The following is a 16,265-nucleotide window of genomic DNA, read 5'->3' as shown; positions in this document are numbered from 1 at the left end:
CAGACCATGGGCACTGCTGATTCAATGTTCCCCGGTCCCCCTCAGTTGGAACTAATCCGTGCTCCAAGGGGGTCCCAGACATCACAGGCTGAAGGCTCTGACTCGGACGACAGTCCCAGGCAGCCTAAGCGAGCTCGCTGGGAGAGACCCTCGGCGTCATCACGCTGGTCAGGGTCTCAGCGAGAGGACTCTCTGTATGATGAGACAGAACTAGGTGATCAGGAGTCAAATCCTGAGACTGCTCTCAACCTGGATACCCCTGATGGTGACGCCATGGTGAATGATCTTATAGCGGCCATCAATAGACTGCTGGATATTTCTCCTCCAGCGGAGGAGGCAGCAGCACAGCAGGAGAAATTCCATTTTAGGTATCCCAAACGTAAATTGAGCTCTTTTCTGGACCACGCGGACTTCAGAGAAGCAGTCCAGAAACACCATGCTTATCCAGATAAGCGTTTCACCAAACGTCTTCAGGATACACGTTATCCCTTTCCCCCTGACGTGGTCAAACGCTGGACCCAGTGTCCAAAGGTGGACCCCCCAATCTCCAGGCTTGCGGCTAGATCCATAGTTGCAGTGGAAGATGGGGCTTCACTTAAAGATGCCAATGACAGACAGATGGACCTTTGGTTGAAATCTGTCTATGAAGCTATCGGCGCGTCCTTTGCTCCAGCATTCGCAGCCGTGTGGGCACTCCAAGCTATTTCAGCTGGTCTGGCGCAGGTGGACTCTATCATACGTCCATCAGTGCCGCAGGGGGCGTCCTTGACTTCGCAAATGTCTGCGTTTGCGACTTACGCTATCAATGCGGTCTTGGACTCTACCAGCCGTACGTCAATGGCGTCCGCCAACTCGGTGGTTTTACGCAGAGCCTTATGGTTAAAGGAATGGAAAGCAGATTCTGCTTCCAAAAAATGCTTAACCAGTTTGCCATTATCTCAAGACAGGCTGTTTGGTGAGCAATTGGCGGAAATCATTAAACAGTCCAAGGGTAAGGACTCTTCCTTACCCCAGCCTAGATCAAGCAAACCTCAACAGTGGAAGGGACAGTCGAGGTTTCGGTCCTTTCGAGGTTCGGGCAGGACCCAATTCTCCTCGTCCAAAAGGACTCCGAAGGAGCAGAGGAGCTCAGATTCCTGGCGGACTCACTCACGCCCAAAGAAAGCAGCCGGAGGAACCGCTTCCAAGCCGGCTGCCTCCTGACTTTCGGACTCCTCTCTCCGCATCCTCGGTCGGTGGCAGGCTCTCCCGCTTTTGCGGCATTTGGCTGCCACAGGTCAAAGACCGGTGGGTAACAGACATTTTGTCTCACGGGTACCGGATAGAGTTCAGTTCTCGTCCTCCGCCTCGGTTCTTCAGAACTTCCCCACATCCCGACCGAGCCGATGCTCTTCTGCAAGCGGTGTGCTCGCTAAGGGCAGAGGGAGTGGTGATCCCTGTTCCTCTTCAGGAACGAGGTCAAGGTTTTTACTCCAATCTGTTTGTGGTGCCAAAAAAGGACGGCTCTTTCCGTCCTGTTCTGGACCTAAAACTGCTCAACAAGCACGTGAAAACCAGGCGGTTCCGGATGGAATCCCTCCGCTCCGTCATTGCCTCGATGTCTCAAGGAGATTTCCTAGCATCAATAGACATCAAAGATGCTTATCTCCACGTGCCGATTGCTCCAGAGCACCAGCGTTTTCTACGCTTCGTTATAGGAGACGAACACCTTCAGTTCGTAGCCCTGCCATTTGGTCTGGCGACAGCCCCACGGGTTTTCACCAAGGTCATGGCAGCAGTGGTAGCAGTCTTGCACTCTCAGGGACACTCGGTGATCCCTTACTTGGACGATCTACTTGTCAAGGCACCCTCTCAAGAGGCATGCCAACACAGCCTGAACGTTGCGCTGGAGACTCTCCAGACTTTCGGGTGGATCATCAACTTTTCAAAGTCAAATCTGTCACCGACCCAATCGCTAACATATCTTGGCATGGAGTTTCATACTCTCTCAGCGACAGTGAAGCTTCCGATGGACAAGCAGCGTTCACTACAGACAGGGGTGCACTCGCTCCTTCAAGGCCAGTCGCACCCCTTAAGACGCCTCATGCACTTCCTGGGGAAGATGGTGGCAGCAATGGAGGCAGTCCCGTTTGCGCAGTTTCATCTGCGCCCACTTCAATGGGACATTCTCCGCCAATGGGACGGGAAGTCGACGTCCTTAGACAGGAAAGTCTCCCTTTCCCAGATGACCAAGGACTCTCTGCAATGGTGGCTTCTTCCCACCTCATTATCACAAGGAAGGTCCTTCCTACCCCCATCCTGGGCGGTGGTCACGACAGACGCGAGTCTGTCAGGGTGGGGAGCAGTTTTTCTCCACCACAGGGCTCAGGGTACGTGGACTCAGCAGGAGTCCACCCTTCAGATCAATGTTCTGGAAATCAGGGCAGTGTATCTTGCCCTACAAGCCTTCCAGCAGTGGCTGGAAGGAAAGCAGATCCGAATTCAGTCGGACAACTCCACAGCGGTGGCATACATCAACCACCAAGGCGGGACACGCAGTCGGCAAGCCTTCCAGGAAGTCCGGCGGATTCTGATGTGGGTGGAGGCCACGGCCTCCACCATCTCCGCAGTTCACATCCCCGGCGTAGAAAACTGGGAAGCAGACTTCCTCAGTCGCCAGGGTATGGACGCAGGGGAATGGTCCCTTCACCCGGACGTGTTTCAGGAAATCTGTCGCCGCTGGGGAAGGCCGGACGTCGACCTAATGGCGTCCCGGCACAACAACAAGGTCCCAACTTTCATGGCACGGTCTCGCGATCACAGAGCTCTGGCGGCAGACGCCTTAGTGCAAGATTGGTCGCAGTTCCAACTGCCCTATGTGTTTCCCCCTCTGGCACTCTTGCCCAGAGTGCTACGCAAGATCAGGTCCGAGTGCCGCCGCGTCCTGCTCGTCGCCCCAGACTGGCCGAGAAGGTCGTGGTATCCGGATCTGTGGCATCTCACGGTCGGCCAACCGTGGGCGCTACCAGACCGGCCAGACTTACTGTCACAAGGGCCGTTTTTCCATCTGAATTCTGCGGCCCTGAACCTGACTGTGTGGCCATTGAGTCCTGGATACTAGCATCTTCAGGATTATCTCAAGGGGTCGTGGCCACCATGAGACAGGCTAGGAAGCCCACGTCTGCTAAGATCTACCACAGAACGTGGAAGATTTTCTTATCCTGGTGCTCGACACAGAGAGTGTCCCCCTGGCCATTTACATTGCCTACTTTTCTTTCCTTCCTGCAATCTGGTTTGGAAAAAGGCTTATCGCTCGGCTCCCTTAAAGGGCAAGTCTCAGCGCTATCGGTATTTTTTCAAAAGCGTCTAGCACGACTTCCTCAGGTACGCACGTTCCTGCAGGGGGTTTGTCACATCGTCCCTCCGTACAAACGGCCGTTAGATCCATGGGATCTGAACAGGGTACTAGTTACTCTCCAGAAGCCGCCCTTCGAGCCTCTGAAGGATGTTTCACTTTCTCGACTTTCACAGAAAGTGGCCTTTCTGGTAGCGGTCACGTCTCTTCGGAGGGTATCCGAGCTGGCAGCGTTGTCATCCAAAGCTCCCTTCCTGGTTTTTCACCAGGACAAGGTAGTGCTGCGCCCGGTTCAGGAGTTTCTCCCTAAGGTGGTATCCTCTTTTCATCTCAATCAGGATATCTCCTTACCTTCCTTTTGTCCTCATCCAGTTCATCGGTTTGAAAAGGATTTGCATTTGTTGGATCTCGTGAGAGCACTCAGAATCTACATTTCCCGCACGGCGCCCCTGCGCCGCTCGGATGCACTCTTTGTCCTTGTCGCTGGTAAGCGCAAAGGATCGCAGGCTTCCAAATCCACCCTGGCTCGATGGATCAAGGAACCAATTCTTGAAGCCTACCGTTCTGCTGGGCTGCCGGTTCCATCAGGGCTGAAGGCCCATTCTACCAGAGCCGTGGGTGCGTCCTGGGCATTACGACACCAGGCTACGGCTCAACAGGTGTGCCAGGCAGCTACCTGGTCGAGTCTGCACACTTTCACCAAACATTATCAGGTGCATACCTACGCTTCGGCGGACGCCAGCCTAGGTAGAAGAGTCCTGCAGGCGGCGGTTGCCTCCTCGTAGGAGAGAGCTGTTTTGCAGCTCAAACTTGAGGTATTAATTTACCCACCCAGGGACTGCTTTTGGACGTCCCAATCGTCTGGGTCTCCCAATGGAGCGCCGAAGAAGAAGGGAATTTTGTTACTTACCGTAAATTCCTTTTCTTCTAGCTCCAATTGGGAGACCCAGCACCCGCCCTGTTTCCTTCGGGATTTTTGGTTTTTTCGGGTACACATGTTGTTCATGTTGAACGGTTTCAGTTCTCCGATGTTACTTCGGATTGAATTTGTTTAAACCAGTTATTGGCTTTCCTCCTTCTTGCTTTAGCACTAAAACTGAGCAGCCCGTGATCCCACGGGGGGTGTATAGCCAGAAGGGGAGGGGCCTTACACTTTTTAGTGTAGTGCTTTGTGTGGCCTCCGGAGGCAGTAGCTATACACCCAATCGTCTGGGTCTCCCAATTGGAGCTAGAAGAAAAGGAATTTACGGTAAGTAACAAAATTCCCTTCTTTTTTAATAATTTGTATTATTTGTAACGTGGAAAGTTACTTAGTGTTCCTATATATTATCTGCGCCACGTCCTCAGTAGCTTCTATAATATCAAGTCACAGATGACTTGCAGGACCTGTCAAGTTCCATAAATATTTGTTCTAAAGGCTGCTGTTCTCCTGAATATGTGCAGTTAACTCATGTTCCTGCGCCTCTCTGTTCATGAGATATAGCCTTATTTTCCATATATACAGTGCCTTGCGAAAGTATTCGCCCCCTCTTGAATTTTTCAACCTTTTCCCACATTTCAGGCTTCAAACATAAAGATAAAAATGTTAATGTTCTGGTGTATAATCAACAAGTGGACACAATTGTGAAGTTGAAGGAATTTTTTTGCTTATTTTTAAACTTTTATAAAAAATAATTAACTGAAAATTGGGGCGTGCAATATTATTCATCCCCTTTAAGTTAATACTTTGTAGCGCCCCCTTTTGCTGCGATTACAGCTGCAGTCGCTTGGGGTATGTGTCTATCAGTTTTGCACATCGAAAGACTGAAATTCTCGCCCATTCTTCCTTTGTAAACAGCTGGAGCTGAGTGAGGTTGGATGGAGGCGTTTGTGAACAGCAATTTTCAGCTCTTTCCACAGATTCTCGATTGGGTTCAGGTCTGGACTGTGACTTGGCCATTCTAACACCTGGATACGTTTATTTGTGAACCATTCCATTGTAGATTTTGCTTTGTTTGGGATCATTGTCTTGTTGAAAGACAAATCTCCGTCCCAGTCTCAGGTCTTTTGCAGACTCCAACAGGTTTTCTTCAAAAATGGTCCTGTATCCTGCTCCATCCATCTTCCCATCAATTTTAACAATCTTCCCTGTCCCTGCTGAAGAAAAGCAGGCCCAAACCATGATGCTGCCACCACCATGTTTGACAGTGGGGATGGTGTGTTCAGGGTGATGAGCTATGTTGCTTTTACGCCAAACATATCATTTGGCATTGTGCCCAAAAAGTTCAATTTTGGTTTCATCTGACCAGAGCACCTTCTTCCACATGTTTGGTGTCTCCCAGGTGGCTTGTGGCAAACTGTAAACGACACTTTTTATGGCTATCTTTGAGAAATGGCCTTCTCTTTGCCACTCTTCCATAAAGGCCAGATTTATGCAGTGTACGACTGATTGTTGTCCTATGGACAGACTCTCCCCCCTCAGCTGTAGATCTCGGCAGTTCATCCAGAGTGATCATGGGCCTCTTGGCTGCATCTCTGATCAGTCTTCTCCTTGTGTGAGATGACAGTTTGGATGGACGGCCGGGTCTTCGTAGATTTGCAGTGGTATGATTCTCCTTCCATTTCAATATGATCGTTTGCACAGTGCTTCTTGGGATGTTTAATGTTTTGGAAATCTTTTTGTAACCAAATCCGGCTTTAAACTTCTCCACAACAGTATCACGGACCTGCCTGTTGTGTTCCTTGGTCTTCATGATGCTCTCTGTGCTTTTAAACAGAACACTGAGGCTATCACAGAGCAGGTGCATTGATACGGAGACTTGATTACACACAGGGGATTATATTTATCATCATCAGTCATTTAGGACAACATTGGATCATTCAGAGATCCTCAATGCACTTCTGGAGTGAGTTTGCTGCACTGAAAGTAAAGGGGATGAATAATATTGCACGCCACAATTTTCAGTTTTTTTATTTTTTACAAGTTTAAAATAAGCAATAAATTTTGTTCAACTTCACAATTGTGTCCCAGCTGGCCAATAAGAGTAGATTTACATACAGGAAGAAAGAGGGCGCCATATCTCAGGAATAGAGAAGGAACAAAAGAATAATGATGCCGGATTCTGGGGAAAAAAACATTTAAAAAAGGAAAAAAAAAATAGTTCTGCCTCATTTTAAAGGGAGTTTTTCAGAAAGATTTGACAAACTAATATGGCTGAATAGGCCCTCAATAATAAAATGATACCTGATTTGTGGTTATCGGACGAGCCAGCGCTCAGAAATCGTCATATGCAGATTAACCTTTGAGTGCATGAAGGCGGAGCTGCCCCGCCCCCAGAGCACTTCCAGTCTGATTTGCATGTAGCTACAAAGCTTGATTTCTTAGCTCCAGCACATCTGATTTACTACAAGAAAGGCTAACACGGTACAAAGATATATTTTACTTGTACAAGAAAGGTATCATTTTCCTTAATTTACTGAAACCTATTCAGCTATGCCACTAGTTTCAGTCGTAAAATCTTCTGATAGGTTGCCTATTATTTGTTTGCTTTAATTATTGCAAAGGTATAAGCAGATGTAACCTGTAAAATGTCCAGGACCGTACATTACTGATACAGTACCATGAAAAACCACACAAAAATAAAGATCATGGATTTATTAGACTCCATAAAGCCTTCTGCACCGTGTTTACACATTTTACTATTGGGGGAGTCATGGCGTCGTCAGCTTTTTCATCTCATTATAAACATTTTCGCAGGTTCCCCCGCCCTTCCCTTTCACTCCTCACACACGCACTGGTGAAAGTCTAGGATGAGGTCCTATAGTGAAGGCTTTCCTGTGCCCACATGCATACCAGTAGTGAGGAATGCTTCCCCCGTTTACACAGCTGGTTTATATCTCTGCACTTTGAGTGCTGGAAACTTGTCATCGATAGATCTGTGTGTCAAGTGGTGAAATAGCACAAATATTTCTCTATCTAAGTCTTGATATTATTTCATCCTGCATAAAACGGAGCCATTTTGGCCGACAGTAAAATTGTGACCTTGGGGCCCCCAAGAGAGAAACGAGGGATGTTTTACATCTGTGGAAAGGTCAACTGCATTCAGATAAAATACACAAGCGTATTTTTGAACATTGGAGTATTATAGCAGTTATAGTCTTCTACATAGGGCAGTATTATAGTAGTTATATTCTTATAGATAAGGGCAGTATTATAGTAGTTATATTCTTGTACATAGGGGGCAGTATTATGGTAGTTATATTCTTGTACATAGGGGGCAGTATTATAGTAGTTATATTCTTGTACTTAGGGGGCAGTATTATGGTAGTTATATTCTTGTACATAGGGGGCAGTATTATAGTAGTTTATATTCTTGTACATAGGGGGGCAGTATTATAGTAGTTATTGTTCAGGTGGGGAGCATAAGCATATTCTAAGGGCTTGCTCACAAGAGCGTATAACACAGCTGATGTTTTGTTGGATGGCACTCGATACAATGTTATACTATGGGGCAATGCCGACTCGTGCTTTTTTTTTTCTATCAGTTCTGCATGGGAAAAAGAAATCACAGCGTGTTGCAAGTGCATCTGATATACGGGTATGTGTCATCCGATTAAGTCTATGGGTGCATTGAAATCACTGAAGTGTACGTTATATTCCGAGTATAGTCTGATATACACAGACAATGGAGAAGATGGAGAAATTAATCGCTCAGTCTTCTCCACCCCTGTGCTCTGTCACATGTGAGAGAATCGTATCACTGTAAGTGACGCTCGGATCACGCTCGCAGCAGAGTTTGAGCCGAGTGTCATTAATATATTTGGGACGATTCTCTCGCGTGAGATAACTTACGCTTGCGACTCCAGCCTAAGGGTCAAAATTGTGTTCAGAGTCGTCACTTCGCTCATGGATGAGGAGTGTGACACTTAAAAAGATATTTAGTAAAACCATTCTCAGTGCTATAGCGCTGCAAAGCAGATTCCTACAAGTATTACAATGTTTAATGATTGAATTTAACCGCATGAGTCTTCCGTTTCAAGAAGATTGAATTCATCTTGGTGTGGTTTCAGTGTTATGAAGTTTAGTGATGATGATATCTTGGCCTCAATGTAGATAAATATCCACACCAATGCCAGGCAGCAAAATGGAGTGATGTAATCCTTTTGGATCAGGCTCTGGTATACCACCCATGGGAGCTACACACACCGGATATTCATCACTGTGCAATACGGACACAAACGTGTAACTTCAATCCTCCTATAATAGAATGGACCACTTCGGTCTTAATTAAAAATATTCTATTTCATTGAGGAGGTGGTTGCTAGTATTAGACATGCGCACGGATAAAGCCCTGAGCTGGCCGATTATTGTCTCCATTGGGAATATTTTTTGTGTGTTTATATACTTACTAGAAGGTGGCCCGATTCTACGCATCGGGTATTCTAGAATTTACGTATTGTGTAGTTAATGTATGATTTTTGTTATAGATATATAGATGTTGTTGTCTGTAGTTACCAAGTGTTTGTGTAGGGGCTGTACATGTTCTGGGTGTGGCGGGGGGGGTGAGAGCGGTGTTGTATGTGTGTTGCGTGTGTTGCGTTGTTTGTGGAGCGCTGTGTCTGTAGCGTTGTGTGTGTTGCGCGGTTTGTGTGGGTGTGGCGTGTTTTGGGGGGAGGTATGTTTTGTGCATTGTCTGTGTGTTGCGTGGTATGTGCGTATATTTATGTATGCCGCGGTGTTTGTGTGTTGGGTGTTGTGTGTATGTGTGCAGCGTTGTCTGTGTGTGTGGGTGTCTGTGTAGGGCGGTGTTTGTGGTTCCCAGTGTGTGTTTGGTGTGTTGTGTGTGTGTTGGGGGGAGGTGTGCACCTCCCATCGTGCTCCATCCCCCATGCTGCGCACCCCCCATCGTGCTCCATCCGCCATGCTGCGCACTCCGAAACGTGCTCCATCCGCCATGCTGCGCACTCCCAAACGTGCTCCATCTGCCATGCTGCACCAGCATCAGCCTCTCTCCTCCCAGCATCAGCCTCTCTCCTCCCAGCATCGGCCTCTCTCCTCCCAGCATCGGCCTCTCTCCTCCCAGCATCGGCCTCTCTCCTCCCAGCATCGGCCTCTCTCCTCCCAGCATCGGCCTCTCTCCTCCCAGCATCGGCCTCTCTCCTCCCAGCATCGGCCTCTCTCTGTCCCCAGCATCGGCCTCTCTCTGTCCCCAGCATCGGCCTCTCTCTGTCCCCAGCATCGGCCTCTCCCTGTCCCCAGCATCGGCCTCTCTCTGTCCCCAGCATCGGCCTCTCTCTGTCCCCAGCATCGGCCTCTCTCTGTCCCCAGCATCGGCCTCTCTCCTCCCAGCCTCCTCCAGCACGCCATGCTCCTCTGCCGACACTCACAGATCCGATCGCATACACTCACACACACCCACACACACCCGATCGCATACACTCACGCACACACATTGACGATATTGCACATACGCGCTCATACAACATCTGGAGATACCACATGCTTCTGGCCATGTGATCCTCCGGCAGGTCCTGGACGGTCACAACAGCACAGTATCGAGGCCGAGAAGCAAGCGATATCGCCGGATGCTGTGAGTGTGTGGATGCGATGTGATGTATGTGTGAGGTGTGTGTGAGATTGAGTGTGAGCCGGGGTACACTGGTAACTATGATACACATCGGGTAACCAAGGGACCTTAGTTACCCGATGTGTATAATGGTTACCAGCGTTCACGGCCTCCGTCAAGATCCCAGCATCGCAAGGTTATGTCTGGCGCTGCTGGGATCGTGACGGAGCCGGTGTAGAAGCAAGCGATATCCCAGGATGTTGTGAGTGTGTGGATGTGATGTGTGAGGTGTGTGTGAGAGTGAGTGTGATCTGATGTGTGTGTGTGTGTACTCACCTGGGAGTCGGAGCTCCGTGTCAGTTGGGCCAGAGCGAGCGTGCATTGCGTGAGGGGGGCGGGGCCTGCAGAGAGCCGGGGCAAGAGGCCAATCCGTGGGGGGGGGGGGGGGGCCATGGCGAGCCCAGCGGCCAATCAGCTTTGTGTCACCGTAAGGACACAATTTTGGAGCATGACAGACAGACAGACAGAATAAGGCAATTATATATATAGATACTAAGCCAAAATATAAACGCAACACTTACTTTTGCCCCCTTTTTTCATGGGCTGGGCTCAAGATCTAAGGTGGGCTTTGCACACTACGACATCGCAGGTGCGATGTCGGTGGGGTCAAATTGAAAGTGACGCACATCCAGCATCGCATGTGACATCGTAGTGTGTAAAGCCTAGATGATACGATTAACGAGCGCAAAATCGTCGTAATCGTATTATCAGTGCAGCATCGGCGTACTCCATAATTACGCTGACGCGACGGTTCGATGTTGTTCCTCGCTCCTGCGGCAGCACACATCGCTCTGTGTGAAGTCGCAGGAGCGAGGAACATCTCCTACCGGCGTCACCGCAGCTTCCGTAGGATATGCGGAAGGAAGGAGGTGGGCGGGATGTTTACATCCTGCTCATCTCCGCCCCTCCGCCGCTATTGGCCGCCTGCTGTGTGACGTCGCTATGACTTAGGAAGGAGGCGGGTCGCCGGCCAGAGCGACGGTCGCAGGGCAGGTGAGTGCATGTGAAGCTGGCGTAGCGATAATTTTCGCTACGCCAGCTATCACATGATATCGTACTTGTGACGGGGGCGGGGACTATCGCGTGCGACATCGCAGCATCGGCTTACGATGTCGCAACGTGCAAAGCCAGCCTAAGTCTTCTATGTACAAAAAGTCTTCTTTCACATACTATTCACAAATTTTGTCTAAATCTGTTAGTGAGGGCTTCTCCTTTGAGATAATCCATCCACCTCACAGGTGCAGCAGATCAAGATGCTGACTAGACAGTGACTATTGCACTGGCATGCCTTAGGCTGGCCACACTTAAAGACCACTCTAAAATGTGCAGTTTTACAGTGTTGGGGGAGGGGGGGGTTGTCTGTAAACTAGTCAGTATTCGGTGTGACCACAATTTGCCAGTTTGCCTTCTGCCCTGTACAGTGAAGACCGGGATTCACCTGTGGAGAGAACACTTCGAATGTGAGCATTTGCCCACTCAAATTGGTTACGATGACAAACTGCAGACCGGTGGAAATACTGAACATGACGGGCAGCAGAGGAGCTTCCCTCAGATGGTCACTGACAGTTTGTACAGAAATTCTTTCTTTTTACACTGATTGTTGCAGTCGCTGACCGGGTGACCGGTCTCAGACAATCTTGGAGGTGAAGATGCTGGATGTGGATGTCCTGAGCTGCTGTGAATACACGGTCTGCGGGGTTGAGGCCGGTTGGATGTTCTGACAAGTTCTCTGAAACACCTTTTGGAGACGGCTTATGGTAGAGAAATGAACATTCAATTCATGGCCAGCGGCTCTGGTGACATTCCTGCAGTCAGCAGCCAATTACACGCTTCCTCAGAACTTACGACATCTGTGGCATTGTGCTGTGTGAAAACTGCACATTTTAGGGTGGCCAGCTTAAGGCGCACCTGTGCAATAATCATGCTGTGTAATCAGCATCTTGATGTGCCGCACCTGTGAGGTGGATGGATTATCTCTGCAAAGAAGTGCGAACTAACACAGATTTAACAAATTTGTGAATGATATTTGAAAGAAAAATACTTTTTGTATATAGAAGACTTAGATCTTGAGTTCAGCCCATGAAAAATGGGAGCAAAATCAAGTGTTGCGTTTATATTTTGTTCATTGTATATATGTATCAATTGTGTGACTTGGGATACGGCAAAGATAACATTGTTTCCTGCCTGTGTGAAGCATCTGGGTCTGATCTAACAGACTGATCACAGATAGTAATGAATAACATGACATATCTGTAGGGCAGGGATGTATATGGTCATCTGCCCTGGTGTTATGTTCCCCATAGTTACAGCTGGGACCTCCGCCTCTTGTAAGCCATGATTAAGCTTTCCTATGTGGTGAGAGTTCTGCTGCGTAACACGACCAGTTACATGAATGTCTCCCGTTCCCAATCTGTTGCTCACATTGTGGGTGTCAGCTTCCGACCAAAAATAGACTTGGTGAGTCAGTTTTGGTTTGAAGAAATAGGAACACTTACAGTATAAAAATTTCAATATATAAGTTTAAGAAATGTGAACATTTCTCAGAAATGTTAATTGGTCTGGGTCCTATATCAACAGCTTATATGAAATAAGGAAAACATGGCCGCTTTCTTTCTGATTCACCTCCCTGCTTTTCCCATAGGCTGGGTTTGGTAGTACCTATCAGTAGGTTTTTCCATATTTAGATGGTTGTATAGGAGCTTGGTCACCAATGAGAGATCAAATGCACCAATGATGGGAAATCTAGTATAGAAGATGTGTGCGAAGTGCACAGTGTCAGTGCACTGGGGGGCGTGTCAGTGCACTGGGGGGCGTGTCAGTGCACTGGGGGGCGTGTCAGTGCACTGGGGGGCGTGTCAGTGCACTGGGGGCGTGTCAGCGCACTTGGGGGCGTGTCTGCACTGGGGGCGTGTCAGCGCACTGGGGGGGCGTGTCAGCGCACTGGGGGGGGCGTGTCAGCCCACTGGGGGCGTGTCAGCCCACTGGGGGCGTGTCAGTGCACTGGGGGCGTGTCATTTACCTGGGTCGGCGTGTCAGTGCACTGGGGGCGTGTCAGCGCACTCGGATTAGTTCTTCCAAATGCAATGACACTCCGCAATGCACTTATAGTGTAGAAGCCATCTACAAAGAAGTTTAGACTTCTTATGAGTGACAAATTGGATCTCTACAAAAGTTATCCTTGTTTTTGGTGGACTAGCACCTATACAGCCATACAACTACTTCCATATGTAAGAGGGTATTTCCATTTTGAAAAAAATCTTGGTCTGATGGTACAGTTTAGTATAATTTAAAAAACAAAAAAAAACCCGCGGTTTACTGGGTGCTTGGGTCCAGTGCGGAGTCTCTGCCACTGCTCTGTGTGTCCGATATTGGCCGTGGGGCTGATGGCCTCAGAAGTGACAATTGGTGAGCACAGAGCGGGCCGTCCTGTCTACGTTGGCAGAGCCTCTGAGCTCACTGATTGGCTGCCTCTTTAACAGACGTCAGTGCAGCAGCCACCATTGGTTACAGCACTGGAGGCTCAGCGCTGGTCGCAGGGACTGGGACTTAGGGCTCTTTTCCATTTGGGATTTTCATGGGCGAGTGCAATCCGATAAAAAATCTGATTGTACTCGCACCAGTGTTAATGAGGCAGTGTCCTCTACTCTTATTTCTCTGCACGAATCGGGCTCTAGGTGCAATCGCAACATGCTGCGTTTTGCGCCGAGTCTCTGCTCACGCGTGTGTATAATCGCACTACACTCGCATGTTATGTGCGGTGCACGCAGAGACAGACAACACAGGAGATGGGGAGAAAGTGCTCCCTCTTCTCCGCTCCTGTGATAAGATCGCATGACCCTCGGCTGACACCCCCTGTTGCATCGGAAGCAGTACGCAAGTGAACAAGAGCATTTATAGCAGTTTGTTTTTGTTTTTTTAATAACCCAAAGCAGCCACGGATTGAGATTTTCTAAATGGAGACCACCTCTTTTTTAATTCCTTTTAAGTTAATACATGAAACAAGCCTATGGAAAAAGACAGCTGCTGTTTCTCGGGGGGAAAAAGGGGCTATGTATCTGATATTCCAGAGGCCGTGAGATACAAATAGGATGTGTTCACTTTGATCTAGTGGGTTAAGGAAGCCCCTCACATCCAGAGACCGGAACAGGGGGTTGTCGGTTACTGCTCTGCTTCCTGTGAAAATATTATGCTGAGATTGTAGTTGTGGTAAGTTGGAGATCATAAAAAAAAAAGTGTGTCAATAGGCACAAGGGTGATTTAATTCCGTGTATACATAGGAAAAAAAAAAAAGGAAACGTTTTAAACTATAATATATTATTGATTTCAAAATAGTACTGCCCCAATGTGTAGTGAACAGTAAAGGGAGGAATTCTGTGCCCTATTAAGGTTCTCCCTCCTATGCACTACCTGCCAGTGGAGGTCTGCACCCTTAAAGACAATATGGCGCCCCCACTTGTCGTCGACTTTCCCTAGTATTGCCCCTGCCAGGAAAAGTGCAAGTGCCTATGAATTAAAGTGTCTTCAAAATAGGAGAAAAAGGGTTAATCTCGCGCAATCCGCCAGAATAAGATGTGGAAATGTTGACAGATTAATAACTCTTATTCCATAGGTCTCCGCGTTTCGAGGTATGAAAACCTCTTCCTCAGGACCAGAATATCAACAATGCATTGTTGATATTCTGTGATATTCTGGGCCTGAGGAAGAGGTTTTCATACCTCGAAACGTGTAGACCTATGGAATAAGAGTTATTAATCTATTAACATTTCCACATCTTATTCTGGCGGATTGTGCGGGATCATCCCCTTTTCTCCTACTTTGAAGACATTTCCACGTGGGGCTGTGTCAGCCGCCATTATCTCATGCTATCTATGGTGGTTGTGACCCTTCACAACCACATTTGTTGAGTGTATTATATTATATATTACCTCCGTTGTTTATCTGGTAAGGACCCTATCAGTGCTTCTATTTTCTAGCTATATATATATGAATTAAAGTGAACAGTGCATGTAAACAATCAGTGTCTAGCGGATACAGAGCAGAATTCTAATTTGACTTCAGTCTTTGCAGATTACTCCTCTTTCCTAGTAGTTGCCTGTCATTTCCCCTTAAGTGGTCCCTTAGGAGGCACAATCACCGGAGTAGCGCGGTATTTAAATGCGGACATTGAACCGCCACCCTTCACCATCTAACCTGCAGCTTGCCCGCCATCATGCTACATCTGGCCATTGTTAAAAGTTATTATGCAGTGACCCACTATATTGCTGCCCATTGGCCTCCTGAGGAACCGCTTAAGGGGAAACGTGTTAAGGCGAAGCCATCTGACAGAACTTTAATAAGGCACAGCATTCCTCTCTATACTGTGCACTTTAGTAGGAGTTCAGTACACATTGGAGCGATACTGAAATAATCAATAAAATATTAATTTTAAAGGGGTTTTTCCTATGTATACACGTAAGTTGGAGATCAACAAAGGCAGAAGTTTCAGATTTTGTTTGGCTTTACCTTTTCATTTCCATCATAGCAGAATGAAAGGCGATTTTCTAGGATTTGGAATATAGATGCCCAAGTGTTAGAACAGGACATAAATATCTGATCACAATCACAGCACCACCCCAAATATCAAAGGATTAAAGAGGCCATGGTGTTCCAACTCCTTTGTTTACTCTTTCACAGCGCCATCCTTAGGATAGTGGCTGTGTCTGGTACTGCAATAGCAAAGAGTTGCATATTCACATATTCTCACAATAGTAAGGCACTGTTCCTGGGGGAAGAATAAAAATACCTTTATCCTCTTTTCTGTTGCATCTTCTCATGGTCAATCTGATAAGTCATGAATAATAATGTCCCCTTCAACTATTATCTGGAACACTCATGTTTATTTTTCCAGTCTATATATGGCTGTCAGATTACCTCTATTTTTTTTCTTGTAGTTTTTTTATCAATCTGTCCTTAGCTTAGAAGTTATCATAACATGCACAGATTTACTGCAGGGCTTGTGTTTATGCACAAAAGACAATCAGAAGAAGCAGAGCTGCAGAGGAAGTAATGGAGGGCAGCAAAGACATGGCCTGGGGATGGTTTTTAGATCATAACTAAAAAGAAAATGCACCCAAAAAGTTCAGTCTTTGAACATAATTGTTTGCTGTGGTTTGTGCAATAGAAAATGCAGTTTCTGTAGTCCAGAGGTCCCCAACCTCTCTGACCTTGAGAGCCACATTCAGCTCTGAGGCTCCCTTCACACGCATGTGTCTCTGGTACGTGCCCCCATGTACTAGAGACTGTACTGGAGACACGGGCACACATAGACCCATTAAAATCAATATGTC

The sequence above is a fragment of the Anomaloglossus baeobatrachus genome, chromosome 12 (assembly GCF_048569485.1).
Source record: "Anomaloglossus baeobatrachus isolate aAnoBae1 chromosome 12, aAnoBae1.hap1, whole genome shotgun sequence".
NCBI lineage: Eukaryota > Metazoa > Chordata > Amphibia > Anura > Aromobatidae > Anomaloglossus > Anomaloglossus baeobatrachus.
Note: the sequence above shows the minus strand (reverse complement) of the source record.